The sequence below is a fragment of the Solanum pennellii genome, chromosome 8, assembly GCF_001406875.1.
Source record: "Solanum pennellii chromosome 8, SPENNV200".
In the NCBI taxonomy this organism is placed as follows: Eukaryota; Viridiplantae; Streptophyta; class Magnoliopsida; order Solanales; family Solanaceae; genus Solanum; species Solanum pennellii.
In genome coordinates, this window is record NC_028644.1 from 41,943,504 (window position 1) to 41,962,162 (window position 18,659).

The 18,659-nt window shown below is 34.2% G+C and overlaps 1 long non-coding RNA gene across 1 annotated transcript; it reads right to left on the reverse strand.

The window, feature by feature from the left end:
• Window positions 1-11,548: 11,548 nt before the first annotated feature.
• Window positions 11,549-17,229, reverse strand: LOC114078295. Its single transcript, XR_003579883.1, has 2 exons — window positions 17,071-17,229; window positions 11,549-11,837 (listed from the first exon to the last, which is right to left on the reverse strand). It is a non-coding gene; the product is annotated as an uncharacterized LOC114078295 (long non-coding RNA).
• Window positions 17,230-18,659: the final 1,430 nt, after the last annotated feature.

The window sequence follows — 18,659 nt, forward strand, 5'->3', positions numbered from 1 at the left end:
CATAGCTATCATTTGGGAAAAATTAGCACAAATCATAGGTTCACATAAGGACAATAGCTAACATGCCTTTACTTTTCAAAAGTGAGCCTACAATCATGCTTTCCAAACCATACAAGTCAGATAGATTTCAAGAGACAACACTTTTCATTATGAAGAGACTCAACCTAACACATTAAAAGTGACTAAACTCCTGTTTCATATCTTATCTTTTGAAGTGAATTGCACGACTAGAATGTTAAGATGCACCATCAACATAAGCATACATGTATTCAATAAAACTTAATTCTCAAGTACTTTAATATCTCCAAAATATCCTTAAGATAGTGTCAATGTACACATATCAAACATGTAAAGGTCATAAAATTCATAATTATGGAAAACTCTATTCATGAACAAGTTTACAAAAATTTATTTGATTCAAGCTCAAGCAAAAATAGCAGGACAAGGTCAAAAGTATCTAAAACCTTACTAGTCCATCACCATCCCCCACTTTTGGTAAACCCAAGGATCATAGCCTTTCAAGTAGCAAGAGGTTACAGTAACTTACTATAAGGGCTTCAAAGGCGTTCTAAACTTTATCACCTATGCACAGTATCCCAAAATCGTCAAGTTAAGTCATACTAATCAACCACATAAGGTTTTTATACAATACAATAGACACCAAGGACACACAACATTAAGGGAAACAATGGATAAGACTTAACCATAAAATTTCTTCGTTTTGTTTCCACATTACAGCACAGTGACTTCTAGGTTAGTCCAACCCACAACATCACCCTACCAAGACAAGCATACTACCTTCACACCTAGGATCTAATCTATACAAATTACTCCTATCCATACTAGGCAACTAAAAAGGACCACATATATACAAAGGGAAACATTCAACACTTTTAAACACATATTCTTACGGCAGTATGCTTCCATAGGTATTCACTAAGAATTTCAAGCTCAAATCATATCATTAGGCTACCATCATGTAGTACCATGTAGTAACACACTATTCCAAATGGAACTCATTTTAACCATAATAACTTCTAACATACTTTGATCATATCATTACATACATTTCTCAACATAACATGCCAGTTCACATAGACTTCATATATAGCGACAAAGATCATCATATCAACCAAACATGCCAAAAGTCACCTTCAGATATACTCCATGAAACTATAAAACAAAGATAGCATCAAAACTCACCTTTTTAACCCTCAAGTATAGAGTACCATCTTATCCAAGCAATTGCATCTTAAAGACCACTGGACAGGAAAACTTAAGAGATATCTTATAGAGTTAAGTAATATGGCACAATATGAGAATGATAAATAACAGAAACTATATTGTCTTATAGCCTCCCATACCATTTGATGTGTTGCGACTCACACCAATTATACGAGACTCTACTAGACGTTATGAAACTTCTTGGACCCTAAACCACTTTTAAAACTTGGCTCTGATACCAGGTTTTTGAGATCCGGGGAGCACCCCGTAGATGTAAAATCGCATATATGACCTCATAGATGTTTTATACAAGCCCATAGTTATCATTCATCGCATTTTTATAGTATATTTAGTGAAAAATTTAAAACTGTTTATAGTGTATCATATACTAGAAGCATCACTTCATATACATAAAAAAAATATAAGTTATAATCCATATTTAGACCTTAAGTCTCTTTCTCATCCTAGAATCAACATTGTAAGAGTACTTTAGCGACACAAACCTTACAACATAATACATTACTATCAAATTTATAAAACATTACAGTAAGCTAAACATTAGGATATTCTTGAACTTAAGAATTCCTTTCCTTCATCTTTGGAATCACATATCAAGCTCCTCATTTATAGAGACATCCTTTAAGCATCCATGACCTACACTTTGTGTAAAAAGTAGAGAAGAATGGAGTTAGTACAACAATGCACTAAGTATGGCCACCATGCATTTAAAAGGGACATTTTACTTGGAATCCATACAGGATGCCTTTTTGTGATTCAATAGCATTTATATCATTCAATACTTCATATAGACATATTCAAAGGCCAAACATCATTTAAAATTTCATATAGAATTTAAGGCATTTTAGAGTAACATTACAGTTAGTTATTTTCTGCTTAACTGTGAAATTTTCCTCTTTACGGTAGACTCCTTTTAATACCATAACCTCCCAAGTAATATCTCTATTGATACTTGGTGGAATGAATCACCTTAAGGACACAATATATCAATTATACATCATACATAAGTCATCACCTACAGTCATTGAATGTATAGTACAACATAGACACATTTTAGTCAAAACCATAGAACCCTTGCAGCAAACTTTTAGTGATTATGCAAGTATACTTATTTTACTTCACATAGAATCTTAGGAGACCTTACTCATAATCCCAATCTTAATGTACTACTGCAATGTACATGTGAAGACCCACAACCCCTCACATACATAGTAGACATATCATGAGAACACCAGCCTTACCATATAATTCATATATCAACAAGTAAGTGAAGACAACTTCATTCAGGTCAACAATGTTCATCATATAGTCATTAAGACCAACATTAATCATGTACATCAACACCGCTTCATATAGGCTCATACCATACATCTCATCACAACAAGTAGACCAATACTACAAAGTCATGCATAAGGAACATATACATAGTCACATACATTAGAACACCATCATAAGACTCTTTTAGATATCTACTTGTGCAATGTCTAGGTGGGTTCATTATTTCCACCTATCCTAAGTATCTTTTCTTATGTTATCCTACTCAGGGTCCTTAGTCATTTACTTCCATTTTCCATTTTACTTTAAGGAAACTATAGCCTAACCGACACAAATACCATGGAATTTAGTGTTGTAGAGCCTTACACCAATGGAAGGTGTTCTCACCTAGTAAAGGTAGACCATTAACATATATCTTAGCATACTAAGTGAATTCACTTGCTAGATCCTATATGAGAAGCATAATTTATGGAACTTAGAGATATACATAAGCCTCTACATGCTCATTGTCATTAAAGCCTCATCTCATGAGAAAACTTGGATGACACTTCCTAAAAGGGATGTCACCACCTCATATGGATCCACAAGTGAATATTCCTCTAAGCAAAGTCAACTCTATAAGGAAAAAATGGTGAATCTTCCTCCAAGGGAAGTCAACACCTCTCATTTTCATGTTCACATGGTTCTAATCTAAGTTCCCATTATTAAAAGCATTGATTTACCTTACTTTATAAAACATAGGCGTAGGATGTTTATTCCTCATATGCTTATAGCATATACAAGCACCTATCTAGTTTAAGGGTACACGTGAGCACACTTCTCAAGGCACCTCTACTAACTAGATCTTCATTCATGAGTGTGTTTATACATATATGTGATAACTTCTTTCACACAAACACTTAAAAACCAACCATGACCATAAATTCATATTCATACACATAGAAACCAAAAGTAAGAAATATCCTATCAAGGCACACATGTGCAATGCATAGGAAAGTTCCCTTACCCTTGCCCATACCAGTACACCTATCAAGTCATCCTAGTAAAGGAAACAAATGTCATACTTTTATAGACATAAGGTTAACATGCATAGTAGTACATAATAGTGAATATGAGTACAATTTTTCATTAGACACTATGAACCTTTACGACATTGTAAGCATACATGTAGAGTGAGGGTGTGTGTGAATTGGTCCATATGATCACATAATGGATATCAAATTCACAATGAGGCAGCCACCCTCTTAAGACCATATTACACTATCAATCATAGACCACACAACACATAGTAGCATAGGAGACAAGTCAACTTCATATTACACTTAAGACTCCTAAGCTATATATGCATTATCATAGGGGTACATAGTTAAGGAACTATTAACAATTTTAACTCATCAATGGAAGCACATACTCTTTACCCTATCATAGGTATACACATGCTTATACAATAGTCATACAAATTAGATCACAATTAGAATAGGAAAGTAGGCATATGCTTCACATAGTGTGATCATCATAACCACATATTCATATATTCATCAATATGCCTTCAAGGACATAATCAACACATACATAGAGTGACAAGAAGTAAACACCACCACCAAAAGGGACCATACCATACAATGCCATACAAGGCTTTATCAACTACAATAACATAGATAAGTAGAGGGAAAGAGTCATTATAACCAATTCATCAACCTTTGATCATAATTGATCAATATACCTTTTTGATAATCAATACATAATAGGGAAGTAGCTAAATATACACTAAATCATAAAAGAAACCATGTACAAGTCTCTACAAGATCATACTACAATCTAATACAATACATCACATATGTACTAGAAAGTAAAGACTTGTGAATCATAAAATAATTTCCCTAGTGTTGTTAATCAATCAACTTTTATCAATAATATACATTTAGGGAAGTATATAAATATATAAAACATCACAGCTAAATCATTCTTTATCCACCCTAGAATATAGATCACAACATATACATTACTCTTTAAATGTTTATAGGCTCATAGGACTTAAATCAATCATTACCAATTCAATTGTTATCTATTCATATTGGATCAGTTTTACTTAAATATCATCACATTACATATATAGGCAGTAGCAAAGACTATTCACCATAACCGAGTCACATGACTACCAACCTAACAGCAAAATCACAAGTTACTACTTGATAGACTAGAAGAACCTAGATCAATTCATACGAAGCCTTCTTTACTTTATTCATACAAGATTTATATCCACAATTCAACCATGGTATGAATCTAAGTCAATATCTACAAACAGCTTAACATAATCGAATTCCACTTTTACACATTTAAAGATCAATGTTACAGTGATCACATAGAGATCTAAGCTAGGCATGTTCAAATATTCATATGTTGATCCACATGGATCATTCATCATCAATTCATCATCAATACACGTAAATAACGGTACATATAAGAAATTCAACGTAAGAGAATCACTATTTAACCAATAACAAGACACGATCATAGTGCCGATGCAAGGGCTAAATTGAGTTTGGGAAGGAACTTGGGTTCACATTGCAATTGGATTAAAATTATTACGACCCGAGGGTATACCCTAGAAGTTATGGTATACTCGAATCTTAACACGGCCTTGTCGACATCTTGGAAGTCTAGGACAAGCTTTTATACATCTTTCATTGCATAATCATAATAAAAGTAACGAAAAATTTAAAACTTTTCAAAGAACATCATATCTTATAACATTACTTCATATATATATATATAAAATATCATAAGACATTGTTAGACTCTAAGTCTCTTTGCCATCTTAAGACACAACTCAGTAGAACAGAATAGAATAGGGAAATGACCCTTAACAACATAAAATATATCTAATCTATTATATAAATGAATACGAACTTGACATGGGGAAATCCTTGAATCATAAGGATCCCTCTTCTTGAACTTGGAAGATCTATCCAAGATCTTCACCTAGGAGACATCGAATAGCCATCACCACCTACACTTGGTGTAGAAAGATGAAGAAGAATGGTATTAGTACAAGAATGCACTAAGTATGGCAACCATGTGAAAAAAAATTCATTTTAAAGAGGACGTTTAGTTACAAAACATGCATCATGTATTTTTAGTAAACTTCATGAACATAGGCACATATAAGCTCAATATAGTTCACATACATAATATAGACATGAATACTACTCATGATAGCACATATATCCATTTATCATACTCTAAAACATATTCAATACACATCATAGATTACCTCACTTTTATGTTACTTTTTTCTTTAATTAACCCTCAATTGTAATTAGTACAATGTATCACTGTGTAACCACCTTACAATAATCTTTCACAATTTTAGTCATAACACAAGCACATATATTCGTAAGTGATAAACATCTCGTAGACTTCAACATCACATAAGAACCATCACCTAAGACGATTCTAGTTGCACTAGTGCAATGTGTAGGTAGCATCCCATAATACTACTTCCACCAAGTATACCTAACAAGTCACCTTAGACTAGGCATAACATACTCAACAAGTCATAACATATTCTACAATTCATAAGATTTTCATTTACAACTACCAATAAGGCAACATACTTCATATCATCATAAAAGGACTCTTTCCTTTACTACAACCTTAGTCATAAATCATTTAGTTCATATCATAGGTAAACTACCCTCACAACCCCTTCACAAGCTTACTTATGAAATGTACACATGGAGTCCCATATCCCCACATATACTAAGTAAACCCATTTTAGAAGCCATAAGTGTAATTCACATGCATAGTCATAATTCATATCATAACATTACAAGGTCACTTAACATGCATTGATAAAGGTCATGCATAACATAAGTCTTTACTACATAAGTGTCTCCAATCCTATCATTTGTTGAAGTCATCTAGTGCAATGTATAGGTATGTTCCATAGTCCTCCCATACCAAATACACACCATAAGAAATTTAGATTACAGTTCATATTCTTATCTCAGTTAATTATTAACATCGGGAGACATAGCCATAACCGACATAGACTATGTGAGCTACATGGAATCCGGTGTTTTACTCCCACACCGAAAAGAGTGGGTTAACATTTGCTAAAGGTACAACCATTCGCGTATAGCTATTCTAGGTGTATCCACTAAGCTAAAGCCCTATGTGGGCACATAGTTATGGAACAAGGAGATTGCTTCTAGAAACCTTGACTAACTAAGAGTGAAGGTTTCAATCTCATGAGACAACAACTAGATTCGGAACCCGGACTTACTAACGTGAAGGTTCTCTAACGTCAAGCTCCCACTCTTATTTTTCATATTCACTCGATGCTAAGAAATAACTACCTTTTTAAACATCATTAAGCCTTTAGATAACATTAGTTCATAAAGAATAGGCCTTAGGGACTTACTTCCTCATATATCGTATAGCTCAAAGGTATCTACGGTGAGAATTCTACATTCACCATAGAACCTACATTATGTGAGATGTCCTTTCACATAATCATATCATATTCATACATGCATGTGTGTGTACATATATGTGAGATCTACCTTCACATAAACAGAACACATGTTCATAGTTTCATTAATCATATACTTTTTATGCGTAGAAATTTGTAACAATGCATAGGAGAACGATCCATTCCATAGTCATCATGAATCTATCCTACTCATAGATATTCATGAAGTGTGTGTGTAAATTGTTCAACATGATCACATAATGGCTATCACATAGTATTGAGGAAACCAACCTCTAAAGAATACAACACAAGTACAAATTTCTTCAAGTCTTAAGTCATAAAAAAATATAGAGTATTGAGGACTATAGACTACACACACTCACATTAGATCATAGGAGGCAAGTAAATATTCAACAATATAATATACGACTCCTAGCGTACTTTGATCACATATTCATATAGGGTTCATATGGGTAGGGACCATGCTACAACGATATTATTCATCATTAGACATATAGACCACATCTAAACCTAACATAATCATCACAAGTATGCATATAACATCATCTCCACACCTAGATCAAACAAGTAGTGTAAAAGACTATACAACATCAATTCACTTAGACATGATATTAGAATAAAGGTTAAATCCTTCAACTTCATAACATTGAAATCATTATATCAATTCATATTTAATCTAATGCCTTCAAGTCCATGATCATAAAACATAAGAATGTACAAAAATGTAAACAACTCCACCATAAGTAGACCATACCATTCAACACAATTTAATGTACATTCTAGGCTAAATTGAAGAAATTGGTGAACTTATCAAATCTCCAAGCTAATGATCATCTTTTATCTTTCCTCCACAAATCATAATCAATAGATATAGAATGTAATAGCAATAAACAATTCAATACAATCTAATCACAATTTTATAAACACGAAATCAAGATCACAAGACCCACATTATAGGCTAATTTGAGGAATTAGGAGGATCATGGGTCCTTCATAAAATCAGTATATAAATATCTATTCATCATTAGAATTCTTTTTGAAATCACTTTAATAATGAACCCATGGCTAGATTGAAATATTATATTTTTGACTTAGAAATCATGTTTAGAAAACCATTGAAACGTCTCCATAGATGAATGGTTATATATGGATGAAGGATCACCATACCTTATACATTAAAAATCACATGAAAATCATAGAAGAAATCTCCAATAATCCTACTCAATAGATTTTTTTTTAGCTTAGTCTTCAATGGAGGTTTTGGGATTTTTTGAAGAGAAGAAAACTTTGGGAATTTGGTTTCTTAATGGGTATTGGAGTTTGTCTTGGGAAAGGTTTAAAAATTTCCTAAAATCAGTTAATAAATGTCCCCTAAGTTACCCAAAAACTCCACACGGATAGGGTCTCTTAGACATGTAAATGTTGACTTTAAAACGACGCAACCAGATCTGGGAGTGGGCTGCGTGTCGCGGAGCAGCCTCCCAATTCTGCTCGAAATAATTTTTGCGACAGTGAGATGTGCACTAGGCGCGCGTTGCGAGGGCAATGTCTCATTATTGCTCCTGCAGGCTTCCTTGGGAAGCCTCTAGTCCAAGGTTTGAGTCTTCCTTGGGGGCCCTTCGTGTGGTCCCCGGGGAGTCATACTCGGACGTTTTGACCCTTAACATGTCTATAAAGGTACTAGGGTCAACTACACTACTTCACAACTACAAATAACACATAAAATAAAGAAAAACATACAAGGACTCACTAGCATGTCTAAAGACCAACTTTTTGAACGTCTTGGATGTTTGACCTCTAAGTGACTTCAAATCAAATATGCATACTATAAAACACTTAATTAAAATGTTATTAACATTTTGAGGCACATGTAAGCCTCTATATACCTTAGTTAATTTTTAGGGTGTAACAATATTCCCCCACTTGCGAACATTCCTCGTCGAATGACATTTGAAACATTTTAATCATTTTCATGGACTTAATGACTTCCATAGCAGCTCACAACACTTTCACATGGTATCAGATAACAGCGTATGCACCAAACTTAAAAGGAACGCTAACTTAATTCTCGCATGCATTTAAAGCAACATAATCTAGCATGGACTACTTCTATAATTCATTTCATGCATACATACTTTTTCATATTCATTGCCATTTGGAGGAACTTCCTTCTCCAACCTTAGGCATGTTCATTATTTCATCACAATGTTAAACATACTATGGATTCCAACTACACACTTAGGCATAATCCACAGTTCAACTTATAAGAAAATTTGAACACTTCATTTAGTTGCACAAGAATCATGAATAGGGTAAATTAACTACAATCTTATAGTCTAGACAAAATATCATCAAGGTCATTCATGTCAGACCCATTCTTAGATTTGTTGAAGGAGGAACTACTTTCTCCTATTCACAACATACACCCATGACATCATAGAGTTAACATAAAAGCAATGCATAGAGGTTAATTCATACTAAGCCTTACTCCAAAGCACATTATGCTTATACTTCCTTATGAAACCAACATGGTATGTCATACAAAGTATATCACCATATTAGGAAGTAAATTTACATCTTCAATTTCTGGCACATCACTAGATTTCATAGGCAAGCATCATTTAGAGAAATTTATCATAATTTATAAGCACACCAAAAGACATAGGCTAGGCAAGCCATCACTCTTCAAGTGTGAGCCTATAATAACACTTCTCAAATCTCAAGAGTCACATTTTTCAAAGAGACTCATGTTATATTATTCAAAGGAGACTAATCTTCTCATTCTAGGGATAAACACCACACATCATAAGTGACATCAAGTATGCTCAGTAAGCTATCTCATGAAATCGAATTGCAAATTTATCATGTAAGGATGCACAACAACATGAGCAACATGCAAATTTTTTAAAAAATCCTTTTGCATGCAGTAATGATTTTTCTTAATTTGCATAGCATAGTGTCATTTAAGACATGCATGACATATGGAGAAGATGCAACTGATATTTTCATGCAAGACGCCTATCACGAACAAGCCAGTTAGGAACTCTTTGGTTTCCAGCTTGAATAAGAATAGAAGGAAAAGAAAGTGATATCTAAAACTTTACTACTCAAATCATCCTCCCCCACTTAGGATAAACTCATTTAAGAGCAACTCATCTCAAATCTTGTGGAATCTTAGCTTACCACCCTTATTAACTAAGCACATAATCCCTCTCTTGGGATCTAAGATTATGAAGACCCTTCTCACCAATACTTCAAGGTGATTATCAACCTAGACAAGTGAAAGGGAACTCATTATAGGGATATTATGGGCACTTAAAATCTCACAAGCTATGCAGATTGTTCCCCACTAGGGGTAAGCCTAAACATATCATTTCCTCAAACATTAAGGTCAAGACCAACCAACAAAAGATATACTTTTGGTGGAAATTTCCAACCAACCATGCCTAGGTGCAATCTAAACACTTCCTCAATTGACCATATTTAAATTCAAGCTTAAAAGACAACCACTTCAAAGTAGGTCAACCTCAATCTCTCCTTTTCTTGAAGATCAATGGGGTACTTACCATACATCCCTTAATTCATCTTAGGGCAATCATATTTCCAATTTATGGAATACAACTCCTTTTCCCCCTTTTTACCACTCTTAGAATAGTTTCATAGAGGCAATCATTTACTAGTCATAAGGTTTCTACATATCACACTTCACAATCACCTTACACTTTAAAATAACCTTACAAGGCTCAATAAACTATCTCCCCTCCATAACAACAATCCTATATGAAATATTCCAATCCACACATGGAAATTTATGAATCATTCCACATATACAAAGGTAACATTCATCTTTCTCACTATTTACCACATTCTCCAACACTTTTCAAGCCTCTATCATAGCATCATGCTACCTTCCTACCTAATCACAAGGCATTCTATCACTCCAAGGGGAACTAAATTCAACCATAGCAACTACTAACAAGTTATAACCATATCATATTATATGTTCTCAACATAACATTTCCTTTTGAATAAACCACCTAGAGCCATAAATGGAACCACATCCACATATACTAAATTCACCTTTATATATTCTCACCAAACCATAAAATGAAGGTAAGTATTAGAAACTCACCTTTTCTCCCCCCAAACATTGAGGAATCATCCTTGTTTAAGCAATCACATCTAAAAAAACCACCGAACAAGAAATCCTAAAAGAGAAATCTTATTGAGTTAAGTTCTACGTCAAGACATGAGAATAGTGAAGAAAGGAAACTCTATCTTTCTATAACCTCCCGTATCATTTGATATGTCGCGACTCACCACCAATGGTACAAGACTCTATTAGTCGTGGCAACACAAGACTTTGAAACCGAAGGACAAAACACAAAATCTTATGCTCTGATACAAAGTTTGTTATGACCCGAGGGTATACCCTTTAAGTTATGGTATTCTCAAATCTTAACACGGCGTCGGCAACCTCTCTAAGTTCAAGATAAGACCGTAGACATCTTCAATTAAATAATGCTAAAAAAATTAGCTGAAAATTTAGATATTGTCATAGCACATCATATGCTAGAGCATTACTTCATTATATATAAAATGTCATAGATATATAGTTACACTCTAAATCTCTTTGCCATCTTAAGACACAACTCAATATAATAGAATAGGGAGATGACCCTTACAAACATAAAATATATCTAAGCTATAAAAAATGAATAGGAACTTGATATGGGGAAATTCTGAATCATGAGGATCCCTTTGCTTGAACTTGGAACTATCCATGATCTTCACCTAGGAGACATCCTCTAGTCATTACCACCTACACTATGTGTAAAAAGATAAAGAAGAATGGTATTAGTACAAGAATACACTAAGTATGGCAACCATGAAAAAACATGCACTAAAAGAATACATTTCGTTAGAACTCATACATCATGTATTCTTAGTAAACTTCATGATCATAGGCATATATAAGCTTAATATAGTTAACATACATAATATAGACATGGATACTACTCATAATAGCACATAAAGCCATTTATAATAAATTGAAAGATATTCAATACACACCATATATTAACTCTCTTTTATTTTACTTCTTTCCTTAAGTAACCATCAAGTGTACTTAGTACAATGTATCATTTTGAGGTCACCTTACAATAATATTTCATAATATGATTCATAACACAAGCACATATATTCATAAGTCATAAACATATCATATACATCAACTTTACATAAGAACTATCACCTAAGACAACTCCTACATCACACTAGTTCAATGTGTAGGTATCATCTCATAATACTACTTCCACCAAGTGTACCTAAGAAGTAACTTTAGACTAGGCATAACATACAAAACAAGTCATAACATATTCATTTACAACTACCAATAAGGCAACATAGTTCATATAATCATATAAAGACTCTTTTCTTTACTACAACCGTAGTAATAAATCTGTTTGTTCACATCATAGGTAAATTACCCTCATAATCCCTCCACACGTTTATTTGTGCAATGTACACATGAAGTCCCATAACCCCAAATATACTAAGTACACCCATTTAGAAGCCATATGGCTAATTTACATGCATAGTCATAATTTGTGTCATAACATAACAAGGTCACTTAACATGCATTTATAAACTATCACATTACATAAGTCTTTTTTCGTAAAGGTCTTCATTCGTAACTTTCTTGAAGTCATCTAGCGCAATGTATAGATAGGGTCCATAGTCCACCTATACCAAGTACACTCCTAAAAGAATTTAAATTAGAGTTCATATTATTATCTTAATTAATTATTAACCTTCAGAGACATAGTCATAACTGACATAGACCGTGTGAGCTACATGGAATCCGATGTTCTACTCCCACATTGAAAAAAGAGTGTTAACACTTGTTGAAGGAGCAAATATTCATACATAGCTATACTAGGTGGATCCACTAAGCTAGAGTCCTATGTGGGCACATAGTTATGGAACAAGGAGATTTCTTCTATAAACCTTGACCAACTAAGCGTGAAGGTTTCAATCTCATTAGACAACATCTAGGTTGGGAACCCGGACTTACTAACGTCATGGTTTTCCGGAGTGACTAGATGTCAAGCTCCCTCTCTCATTTGTCATGTTCACTCGGTGGTAAGCAATTAGTCCCTTTTTAAACCTCATTAATCATTTAGATAACATTAGTTCATAAAGATTAGGCCTTTGAGACTTACTCTCTCCTATGTTATACAGATCAAAGGAAACAACGGTGAGAATTCTACATTCACCATAGAACCTACATTATGTGAGAATGTCCTTTCACATAATCATATCATATTCATACATGCATGTGTGTCTTTGTACATATATGTTAGATATACCTTCACATAAACACATTTAGGAACACATAATTATATTTTCATTATTCATATACTTTACATGCATAGAAATAGGTAACGATGCATAGGAGAACAATCCTTTTCTTAGTAATCATGAATGTATCCTACTCAGATATGCCAGAAATGTGTGTGTACATTGGTCAACATGATCACATAATGGCTATCACATAGTATTGAGGAAACCACCCTCGAAAGACCACAACACATGTAAAATATTATTCAAGTCTCAAGCCATACAAACATATAGATTATTGACTATAGACTACACATACTCACATTACATCATAGGAGGCAAGCACACACTCAACAATAGAATATATTACTCCTACCATACTTTGATCACACATTCATAAAGGGTTCATATGGGTAGGGTCATGCTACAAGGATAGTCTTCATCATTTCCATATAGAAAACACCTAAACTAACATTATAATCACACATATGCATATAATATCATCTTCACACCTAGATTAAACAAGTAGTGTAGAAGACCATACACATAACATCACATAACATCAATTCACTTAGACATGATATTAGAATCAAGGCTAAATCCTTCTACTTCCTAACATAGAAATCATCATATTAATTCATATTGCATCTAATGCCTTCAAGACCATGATTATAACATATATGCATGTACAATAATGTAAACACCACCACCATATGTGGACCATACCATTCAACATAATTCGATGTACAATCTAGACTAATTAGAAGAAATAGGTCAACCTACCATATTTCAAAGATAATGATCATTCCTCCACAAATCATAATCATTTGATATAGAAAGTAATATCAATAACCAATTCAATACAATTTAATCACAATTCTATAAACATGAAATTAAGATCACAAAACCCACATTATAGGCTAATTTGAGGAATTAGGAGGATTATGGGTTCTTTATAAAATTGGATAGAAATTCATCATAAAATCAGTAGGTAAACATATATTCATCATTAGGATGCTTTTTAAATCACTTTAACAATGAACCCATGGCTAGATTGAAATATATGATTTTTGACTTAGAACTCATGTTTAGAAAACCTTTGAAATGACTCCATAGATGAATGGTTATATATGGATGAAGTATCACCATGCCTTATACATTAAAAATCCCATGAAAATCTAAAAATAAAGATCCAAGAATCCAAATCCATAGCTTGTTCTTGAACTTTGTCTTCACTGGAGGTTTTGGGTTTTTTGGAAGAGAAGAGAATTTTGGGAATTTTATTTCTTAATGGGTGTTGGGGTTTTTGCTTGGGAAATGGTTTAAAAAGGTTCTAAAATCAGTTAATAAACGTCCCCCTAGGTTACCAATACACCCCACACGAATTGGGACTCTTAGACATGTCGAAATTGACTTAAAAACGAAGCAATCAGATCTGGAAGTGGGTTACGCGTCGCGGAGCAGATTCCCAATTTATCACCAAATAATTCTTGGGACAGTTAGGTGTGTTCTAGGCGTGCCTCACGAGAGAAAGGTAAAATTCTTTCTCCTTCACACTGCCTTGGGTAGCCTCTTGTCCAAGGTTTGGGTCCTCCTTTGCGGCGCTTCAGGTGGTCCCCGGGGAGTCGTATCTGGATGTTTTGACCCTTGACATGTCTATTAAGATACTAGGGTCAACTACACTGCTGCTCAACTCAAAACAACACATAAAATCAAGCAAATTGTACAAGAAAGGACTCACTAGCACGTCTAAAGACCAAGTTTTCGAACGTCTTGGACATTTAACCTCCAAATGACTTAAAATCAAATATGAATACGATAGAACACTAAATTAATATGTTATTAACCTTTTTAGGCATATGTGAGGCTCTAGATACCTTATTTCATTTTGAGGGTGTAACAAAAATTCGCTTTAAAACCAATACATTATCAACAATTCATCATGATTAAGCCATTAAAAACTCTTTTTAGAAAGAACCCATGTCTAGATTTGATCATGAAACATCTTTGAAAACATTGAGATTAACTCTCCAAGTGAAAGGTTACTGAGAGATGAAGGATCACCATACCTTTATCTAAAAAAAACCTCTAAAACTTGATGAAGAATCCATGTAAATCCAAGCTCAAATCTGTTATTGAGCTTCACCATCAATGGAGATATCTAGGGAAAATATTTTTTGAGGGAAAGTCTAATTTGTGTGAATTGGATTGGGAATGGGTTGGTCACGTTTTTGATTACTTAAATACACCCAAAAATCACCAAATAAATCATGTAAGGTCAGGTTAGCACGTGGGGTGAGTTTTCCATTCACCCCATTAATGAAACAGTCGCTAGGCAGCAGTTTTAGGCCAACATCGAGGGCCACCATCGATGTTTAGTAGGTCCATTGACAAGCCTTCTGTGGCTTCAGTCGATGGGGTCTTGGGATGTTCCTTGACTGTGACTTATCTTGGCTAAGTGAATATCGATGACTTCACCGCCAGTGGGACTTTTGTCAACAAACGGGGGGTCTTTTGGTTCAATCGATTAACACTGTCAAGGAATGTCTCGACAGCCTATGGGTCCTTCTTGTGGGCCTTTTAGCGGGGCCCTTGGGAAGTCGTACACTGGTGTTTCCAACGTAAAAATGAACATTCACAAGTGAAGCACCTTCCACAACATTTTTAACCGAAACAATTACATGCAACACATCCAAACATTCTAGGCACCATCAAGACACACACATGTATGTCTCAATGACTATCTTTCGAACGTCTTTGATGCTCTTGGACGTTTAACCTATAAACTTCATGAAACTTCATAAACTGATTATAAACATCATTATTTATTATTTAAGGGCGTTATAATCACATGACAAACAAATAAGAACATAAAAACACATAAGTCCTCTTAAATAACTAGTCCTCGACGTCTTGGTCGTCCCTTAACGTTTGACTTCCAAATCACCTCTAACTTTACACACTACCTCAATACCATATTATGAACCATTTTAGGACCTTATACCCTTAGTAAAAATATGTTTGTATCTAGAAACTCTAACTCGTTTTGGGGGTGTTAAACCTAACGCTAACACTTTCATTCAAACGTAAGAAACATCATCAACACATAGAAAAATGATACTAGATTAGAAAGCTAAACATATAACTTCACATTTTGTGATCATCATAACCACACTCTTCATAATGCAACAATTTTCCTTCAAGGACATGATAATAACATATAGAGATTGACATAAAATTAAACACCGCCACCGTAAGTAGAAATTACCATACAATATCATTCAAGGATAATTCAACTACCAATTCTATAGAAAGTAGAGGCAATACGACAATCTTACCAATTCTCCAAGCTTTGATCCTAATTTATCAATTATCAATAATTCACCATAAATTTTAATAGAAACCATTAGCAATAGATACGCTAATTTAATCTAAATCACAATCTATCATCATCTCAAGAAGATCTCATTACCCACATTATAGGCTAAATTATGAATTGAGAGGGATAATGGGTTCTTCAGGAAATTGGATTTAAAATCATCAACAAAACAGTAGCCAATCATAAATTCATCATAAAAATTCTTTTGAAATCAATTTGAGGATGAACCCATGGCTAGATTGAAAGATGGACAATTTGCTCATGAAATCTCTTTGAGAACCTTTGAAGAAAATCCTTAGATGAGAGGATAAATAAGGATGAAGTATTACCGTACCTCATTATATGAGAAATCCACGAAAACTAAAAGAATAAAGCTTGAGAATCCATCACCAAGGGTTTTATTGAAATTCATCTCAAATGGAGGTTTCTAGAGAGAGTTTGTTTTGAGACGAAAGGGTGAAATTTGAAGAATTAATATGGAATGGGGTTTTTATGTTATTAACTACCTTAATATAGCTCAAATACCCCATAATAATCATCCTTTCTTTTTGGAACATGGTTTAAATTTCAATTCACCCATTGCATGGCGGCATTTCATAGAGAGATTTTAGGCTGCATCGACGGAAGGCAGTCGACGGACCGGTGGTAGGACTATGGCCGTCCTGCACTTCCAAAGTTTGGGACAGATACAACCATTTTGGGGATTAATCTCACACACCTAAGTCTTGATAAATGTCCCCCATTTATTGTTGTGGGACAATAAACGGCCCGTTGATTGGAGCTCATCAATTGATGATGCCAAGGCAGTGTCTAGGCAGCATTTTGGTCCTTCTCAAGGACCCCTTGGGTGGTCCTTGGGGATTTTTCCATTTACATTTCAAACCTATTTATTATAATAAACATGTTAAGGTTCTTCCCTAACAATTTGAGCATCAAACAACACGTAAAACATACCCAAGGCCCACTAGAACACACTAGTACGTCTAACGACCAACTTTGGAACTTCTTGGACGTTTGACCTCCAAAGCACTTCAAATAAAGTGTACATATTGTAAAACACATCATGAACACATAACTAAAACGGTTTCTCGTAATTGCATCATAATTTTTTGTGATCGTTGTACATTGGTTGACCTTTTTTAGATGAAATGGTTGATTTCGATGTTATAATGGGTATGGATTGGTTACCTACTTTATGCCATAGTAAATTGTTGAGCTAAGATGATATATTTCCATTTTCCAAAAGAGGTAGTGCTTCAATGGGAAGATAATATTGGGGCACAAAGAGGTAAATTTATTCCTTATCTTAAGGCAAACAAGATGATGTCCAAAGTATAAATATGTCATCTAGTGAGAGTGAAAATATAGATACGAAGCCACAAACTCTACAATTCATTCCGGTAGTGAATAAGTTTCTGATAAATTTCCAAAAGATCTTCAAAGTTTGCCTCCAGAATGAGAAGTAGAGTTTGGTATTGATGTGACTCCAGATACTCAACCTATCAGAATTCCTCCGTATAGAATGGCCTCGGAAGAATTATGTGAGTTAAAGGAGAAATTAAAAGTCTTATTAGAAAAATGATTCATAGACATAGTATGTCCCCATGGGGAGCACCGGTTATATTTGTACTCCAGAAAGATAGCTCGTTAAGAATGTGTATGGACTACCTAAAATTGAATAAGGTGATGATTAAGAACAAATATCCCCTTCCTAGAATTGATGATTTATTTGATCAATTACAAGGTTCTAGGTGTTTTTCAAAGATCGACCTGAGGTCGGGGTATCACCAAGATAGGGTCATAGAGAAAGATATACCCAAGAAAGTTTCTAAACAGGTTATGGTCTTTTTGTGTCTTTAGTAAAGTCATTCAGGCTAACAAATTCACCAGCAACTTTTATGGATTTGATTAATACGGTGTTCA